This window comes from Canis lupus, chromosome 4 (assembly GCF_003254725.2).
Source record: "Canis lupus dingo isolate Sandy chromosome 4, ASM325472v2, whole genome shotgun sequence".
In the NCBI taxonomy this organism is placed as follows: Eukaryota; Metazoa; Chordata; class Mammalia; order Carnivora; family Canidae; genus Canis; species Canis lupus.
This window is the reverse complement of record NC_064246.1, coordinates 82,174,289-82,181,991: the sequence shown is the minus strand read 5'-3', so window position 1 is coordinate 82,181,991 and position 7,703 is coordinate 82,174,289. Positions and strand designations below refer to the sequence as shown.

At 37.7% G+C, this 7,703-nt stretch overlaps 1 pseudogene; it reads right to left on the bottom strand.

The window, feature by feature from the left end:
• Window positions 1-6,550: 6,550 nt before the first annotated feature.
• LOC112652709 (tropomyosin alpha-3 chain-like) lies at window positions 6,551-7,332 on the bottom strand (annotated as a pseudogene).
• Window positions 7,333-7,703: the final 371 nt, after the last annotated feature.

The window sequence follows — 7,703 nt, the reverse complement described above, 5'->3', positions numbered from 1 at the left end:
GAAATTAAGGGGAGATGGCCCCTAACTTCAGGCAGCATTGGGATTGCTGGAATGAGATTATTCACATCATTCTTTAGTTGACACCTTTTAATGAGCTATGAGGGGATGAGAACATGCACTCATACCTTTGGCTTCAAGAAATAATTTACTTTTTTATTAGATTTTTTCAATAAGAAAGGTATCATTGTGTAGAGATAGAGATGAGGTAACACTTTGTAAATAAATAAGCTTTTGTGAGAAAAAAAATGGATGTTGTTAAAAAGGGCAAAAGAACAGTGCTCTAATTTATTTTGTTTGGTGACCGAGCTGTCAGATAGGCCACCAGGCTCCACTGGAGATCTGGGAGAGATTTTAAGTAGGAGATTATTCATCATGTTGATTAATCCAAATGAGTGAGGCTTGCAAATAAAATAACCATAAACAAGGAAGCATAAAAGAAATGCCTTCATCTTATTTTGCTGCAAATTTATGTGTCTGAATTTATTGGAAACTACTTTTATCTTTGGCCATGCCAACAGGGGAACATATGTATCTACAATTATAGACCATTTTGAGCTCACTGATATCGAAGCAAATCATAATTCATAAATATTCCAGTATTTTTTAAAGTTTTAGTGTAAAGTGAATTCAAATTCAATCTCTCTTTAAATGAAAACTCTATGCCAATTTAGTGAGAACCTGCTATAAATCAAGTGTTATTTTTAAGGATTGTGGGGGAAACAAAATAAAGGAATCATCATATTCCTATCATACTATTCACCAGAAGAAATAATATATTTAAATAAACCAGTAATTAAAACTTTTAGTTAATTGACTTTATTCTTTCAAATGAGTAAACATGCTTTCATACTGACAATTGTTACTATATCCTATTTGAGGTCCAAGTTCTAAGAATTGAAAAGTTTTAGTTCAAATTTGAATGCATTTTATCAATATCCTGCTGCATTTAAGTGAATTTGTGCAAAATTATGTGGCACACGTGCCTTGCATGTTGCTTTTATGTGACTTTGTTTCACATAAGAGTAGGTTTCCACTAGCTCAATTTTCCTGCAACCACTATGGAAATACTCAGTGAGCTGACTGTGATGGCTGTTTTTCCATATCACCATTTTCTATGTGTCCTAGAAGCATTATTCTTGCAAAAACAAAGTGCACTCATTGGGAGAAGAAAAACAGACAAGTCATGAAAGGGAGATTCAAGACTGCTCTCATCTCTTTAGTAACAGTATCCACAGAAGATGGAGCACATAAAGATATTAAATATCCTTCAGGTCATTCCCTTCTAAAGCTCTCCTGTCAGACAATGCTGGAAATTTCTTCTAAAGATGGAAAAAAAAAAATTACTCCCAGACCTAAATATCAAAAGGCTTAAATTGCAAATACCATATTGTGGAGCATGTTGAATGAACTGGTAAGTAGATTATTATTACTTTAATTAAGATTTGAATGAAGGCACTAAAGTATGAGTAAGTGAGGGTGAAAGGTGGGTAGTGATCTCAAAAGACATAAAGTAGAGGAATCAACAGAAATTTGAGACCAGGTAGGTGTAGAAAACAAAGGAAAAGGTACAATCAATGTTTCCATCATGGCTAATCACTTGGTCAATGTTTTGTAGAAATAGTATTTTATTTAACAGGAGACATGTAAGCATCACTTGTTTTAAATGCTTGTATAACCATTTTTATGGTTAGTAAATATAATGCTTACTAACTAGATGGTTGCACACAGAGGAAGACTGGATGTCATTTATTTATTAATTTAGTTTCAACATTTCCCATATGTTTTACTGAATGTTTACTGTGTACCAGGCATTAGTTTTGGTTTCGGGAATAAATGGAAAACTGAGTCATAGGCTCTGACCTATTTATATAGCTTGTACTCTACTCAGGGAAATCAGTAGAAATCAAATCATCATTCCCAAGAAACTTGGGCGAAATATTGTGAAGGAGGAGCATACATTGTGTTGACAGTTCATAGCTGAAGGAACCTGATCCCGTGTGGAGGAAAGAAGCGTTCAGGACGACTTCCCAGAGAAAGTGATATTTCGTCAGTACTTGGGACTGGACAACAGCCTCCTCAGAGAATCTGCTTTGTGAGAAGACAGGGAAGGGAGTAGGAAACATTCCACATAGAGAGGAAATCATCCATGCATTGGAAAACCAAAATAGGGGGCATCTGAAAAATTGCAAGAAGACTCAAAAGTGATGGGGATGAATATGCAAAGTGACAAAGATAAGCAGGCAAGGAAGGCTAGACCATGTGGGGATATGCAGGCTCCAGCTTCACTCAGTTATATTCCAGTTTATTCTTTTGATAGAGTAATACTCATAACCACAGGTTATGAATGTCAGACTGTAAATTTGAAGCATCCAGGAGGGTAGGCCTCACCCCAAATTCATCATGTGCAATCAAGTCTTTTACAGGAAAAAAAAAAAAAAAAAAAAAAACTAGAGAATCTCCTTCCCTTTTTTCTACATTTTCCAATAATATTTAACTCCTTCTGTTTAAAATCATATGTATGACTCTTAAAAGGAGTCCTACAAATACAATTTTTTTTCTGTATGTTCAACCAAAGAATTGAGGTCTGATGAATGACACGTGAAAAGGGAGGGATAGTTAATACAACTAAAGAAAGATTTTTATCTACCTACTCAACAAGCTCAAATATTTTCAAGTATTTTAATTAAAACTACATCGGTAAAGGAATGCTATAAATTCTCTGATGGCTGCCACTTGAGACAATTGTCTTTGAAACATTCCTTAACTAGTATGTTTGTCTGAGTAAGAACTGCATATCTGCCTTACGTGTAAGACAGAGTCATTTTCTCTTTTTTACAAAAAATATTTTATACTTCTTTTATATCATCCAACCACCTTCTACAGAAGGAATAGCATATGGCTGTACTTTGACTAAAAGCTTTATTACCAGCCTAAAATTGTCTATGTTAAACTTTTAGCAGAATACATACACAAGACATGTTGACAGTTATATAGAAGTCACTTTCAAGTTACTTAATTCAAAACCACCCTCATTTAAAAAAAGGAGCAAAGAGAAATCAAGCAAGACTAAATTATTTTCTTCAGCTTCTTATTCACACAGCCAATATGTACACAGAGCTAATTTCCACTCTAATTCTCCTTCCTTTCATTTGCTTTCATTTACTTGGTCAGGAAATATTTATTGAGAAGTTCCTACATGGCAAGAACTGTCACAGGTGTGGATTCTTCTACTCTGATAGAGGTAGAGAACTGATAGATGAATAATTTATTTCCTATAGTGACAGATTCATTGAGGAAAATTTCATAAGAGGAAAAATGCATTGTACTAGTGTGAAAGATCATAACGAAGAGCTCACGCTGGGGGCCTAGTTTATAGTGGGCATTAGGGGAACCTCTCTTGCAACCTTCTGAGTTGAGGTCAAGAGCCAAGAATCAATCACCCTTGTGAAGATTTGGGAAAGAATATTCCACGCAGGTGATACAGACACCCACAGTTCAAAGAACACAAGTAAAGTGAATGTAACTAGAGTGTACTGAGGAATTATGTGGTCTCAGGTAGTGAAGAAGCTGACAGTGGAGACTTTTGGGTACCTCCAAAAGGAGGGTGGACCTCTTTGAAGAGCCCTGTTGCTTCCGATTTAGGGACTGAGTACAGAGAGAAAAAAAAGCGAAAGATGGAAGAAAAATTAGAAAGCTCTGATTGTGTCCTTAATGAGACAATAAACTTCTTTTAGAAATGTAAACCTCTATTAAAACTAAATAATAGGGGATCCCTGGGTTTAGCACCTGCCTTCGGCCCAGGGCGTGATCCTGGGGTCCTGGGATCAAGTCCCACATCAGGCTCCCTGCATGGAGCCAGCTTCTCCCTCTGCCTGTGTCTCTGCCTCTCTCTCTCTCTCTCTCTCTCTCTCTCTCTCTCTGTCTCTCATGGATAAATAAAATCTGTTAAAAAAATTAAAAATATAGAATGGAAGAAACTAAAAATATTTTCTCAAAAAAGGTTGTCTTTGAGTGTTTTCTTAAGTTGCACGTTACTAAGTACTATGTTCTGAATATCTGAACAAGTCATGGCAAGTAAATCAGAGAAGCTTTATTATAATTTACAAATCTGAGAAAAAAAAACCCTAAATGCTGCTGTTTAATTAGTGAAGAAGATATGTATGCTCAGAACATATTGATATCCATTTACAGTAAAGTAGAATTAATTTGAATGTTATATGTCACAACTCATGTTTAATTTCAAGCTGTATCTCGAGTATCATATATATAATTTGGGATTATTACTTACTTTGCACATTTAACTTTCATTTTTAGAATACTAAAAAGGTAGCATCGTGTTTACATTTAGAGACACTGCTAACAACATTTGCAGAAGGCAGTGTGGTTTACCATGCTAGCTAAAATAATATATAATTATTTGCTTCTAGCATCATGGATCTCTGTGCTTTAAAAGTTATGCTACTTTGTATCATGGTTACTATGATATAAACTGTAGATCTTCAGAAGTGAAAATGTTGAAGCAAAATTCATAAAAAATCGAGAATTTATTGGCTCATGTGAAATATTTTTAAAATCCATCTCGTTTTTATTTATTTATTTATTTATTTACTTACTTACTTATTTGTTTATCTAAAATCCATCTCATTTTTAAATGTATTCTTTCCCTTTTTGAGTAACATTGCTTTTAGTTTCAAATTTACAGGTTATGGAGGTACACTAAATTGTAAATTTTCAGAGTTTCAAATAACAACCAAAGCAAAAGTTACTTTCGGACTTCAGAAAACATATTCAATTAAAGAACACTTACTACTCAAAAATAATCTTAAATTACAATTTGATTCTGATAATAAATGGAACATGCTTATTGTAACTCATGAAAGGAACTGCGTAAGCCTCTGTTCCTTATTTTTATTTATTTTTATTTTTTTATTTTTATTTTTTTTAAGATTTTATTTATTTATTCATGACAGTCACATAGAGAGAGAGAGAGGCAGAGACACAGACAGAGGGAGAAGCAGGCTCCATGCACCGGGAGCCTGATGTGGGATTCGATCCCAGGTCTCCAGGATCGCGCCCTGGGCCAAAGGCAGGCGCCAAACCACTGCGCCACCCAGGGATCCCCTGTTCCTTATTTTTAACTAAAGATATCAGTCACTACAACTCTAGTCAATTATAGACATAGAAGCAAAGTTCTAAATTACATGTATTTCACTTATTTAAAGGTCAAAAGAAAGTCTAAGTAATAGCCTCTCAAATGTTCCCAATATTCACCAAAAATCTAGCCCATATTTTTCCTCTATTCAGCTACCTGTAGAAAAGTAGTGTCAAAGGGAAAGTTGTTGATTTTGTCTAATACTGCCCCGATTAAATTATTACATATTATATCATAGAAATATCACCAAATATGTAGTTGGAAATAGTCACTATATTATAGTTCTGCAACTGAAAACAGTTGAATCAATTTTATCATTTCAAAAAGAAATCAGTGGGTATGTAGGAATTAGCGAGAGAGCTAGAATCAGGTCATGAAGTCATTAAGAATTATAAATGTATTAGTTCACCTATATGTAAATACTTTCTCCGATTATCATATAATCAAACTGGAAGAGCTTTTCGTAATTTTGGATTCAATACAATGTTCTATGTTTCATTGTCTTTTCAGACCCACTACTACTTCTTTATATAAATGAGGTTTTTATGTAAGTATTATGAACGCTACATTATTGTTTTTATTATGCATTAGACTCTTAACTTTAATTTTCAAATTTTCATTCAGTATTTCAATCATGAATAAGCATTCTGACTTAACCTTAAGTAAAACTAGAGGCCCCTGGGTGGCTCAGTTGGTTAAACAGCCCACTCTTGATTTTGGCTCAGGTGATGATCTCAGGGTCATGAGATTTGGTCTCGGATCGAGGTCTCAACGTCTTAATTTTTGTTTGGTCACAACTGATGGAAAAAAAAAAAAAAAACATTATGTTGCTCAAAGATACCTTAAAGCTGAAATCCTTAGCCACACTTTTTTTGGCCAACTTCTGGGATCACCTTTCTAATTTGGCTGGTATTTTGGACAGAGCCACGAGGCTCCCAGAGTGGGTCTCTTTCTGGGCCCCGGCTGTCAGTAAGGCAGGGCCCTGTCCACTCCTTCCTCTATGGAGAGGGCAGTATTCATTCGGCTGAAAAGTTCATTCCAAGTGGGAGGAAGGGGTTAGTCTGCTGCTTCAGAACTGTGGAATTATTTGGAATGTTTTACAAATGTCGCTACATCAACTACAACGAAAAAGGTAATTACAAAATGTGTACATCGCAACATGCTTTTAAAGACACTTTGGATTGTGCTCACGTTCCCGTTCCCTTAAACATTGTTCCCAAAGGTGCTCAGCCTCAAGCCCAACTGGCATCTCTAGGGAGAGGCAGAGACAGTTTGGTGAAAAAGACACAGGGGTAGGGGTGGGAGAGGCAGCAAAAGGAGAAAGCAGCCTTCCAGTTAAAGATCACCCTCAGTTTCAAGGCCAGCTTGGGGCAGGCTGGGCCTCAGGCAGAGTCAGGGTCAGAGGGAGGAGCGGCGGCACGTGGGACTGAGGTCAAGCAGAGTCTGGTCCAGCATCCTTGGTGTACACAGGTGCTCCTCTTTGGTGCATTCCAGCTTGTCTTCCAAATCATCAATTGTCTTCTCCAGCTTGGCTACTTCTCTCTCAGCAAACTCAGCACGGGTCTCTGCCTCCTTGAGTTTATCCGTGAGAATCCTTATCTCTTCCTCATATGTGTCTGCCTTTTGAGAGTACTTTTCCTCAGCAGGACTCAGACACTTCAGGTGCTGGTCCATCAGCCTGATCTGCTCATCCATCTCTCGGCAACGGGACTCTGCCAGCTCAGCTCGTTCCTCTGTACGTTCCAAGCCCCCCTCAAGGATCACCAACCTCCTAGCCACCTCTTCATACTCCTGGTCTGCCTCTTCTGCAATGTGCTTGGCCTTTTTGAGTTGGATTTCCTGGAGTTCCATCTTTTCTTCATCTTTTAAGGCTTGCTTCTCAATAACCTTCATACCTCTCTCACTCTCATCAGCAGCTTTCTCCGCTTCCTCCAGCTTTTGCAGGGCAGTGGCCAGGCGCTCCTGGGCACGGTCCAGCTCCTCTTCAGCCAGCTGGATCCTACGGTTCAAGGAGGCCACCTCAGCCTCAGCCTGCTCCCGGGCCCGCCTTTCCCCCTCCACTTCCCGCTGCAGGCGCTCGGCCCTCTCCTCTGCCTCATGGGCTTGCTGCTGCAGAACCTGGATCTTAGCTTCACTGCCTCGATGGGGGTGATCCCGGCCATGGTGCCCACCCAGCCCCTGCTCAAGCTCGCCTTCTCGCCTCAAGTTTTATTTTCATATATCTTATACATTTGCTTTCCTTGTTTTGTTACAAGGATGCATTAAACTTAGTAGTTGTGACACGCTTTTACTCCTTTTGCACCAATAAGATGACCTGGAACATTGTGATCAGTTTCTCTCTCCTGTTCCTAGGAGGCCCTCTAGGTCCTCAAAGCCAGAAATTTATTCCTAAAATAAGGCTTAACATCCCAAGGTTATCTCCATATTATTTGAAGTAGCAGACTATTTTACATAGCTGTCTCAGTGTGAGAAACGATCTCGAAAGACATACGTTTTTGTTGCTAAACATTGATAATTAAAGATATAGTTTGACATATGCGTTTTGTCAGAT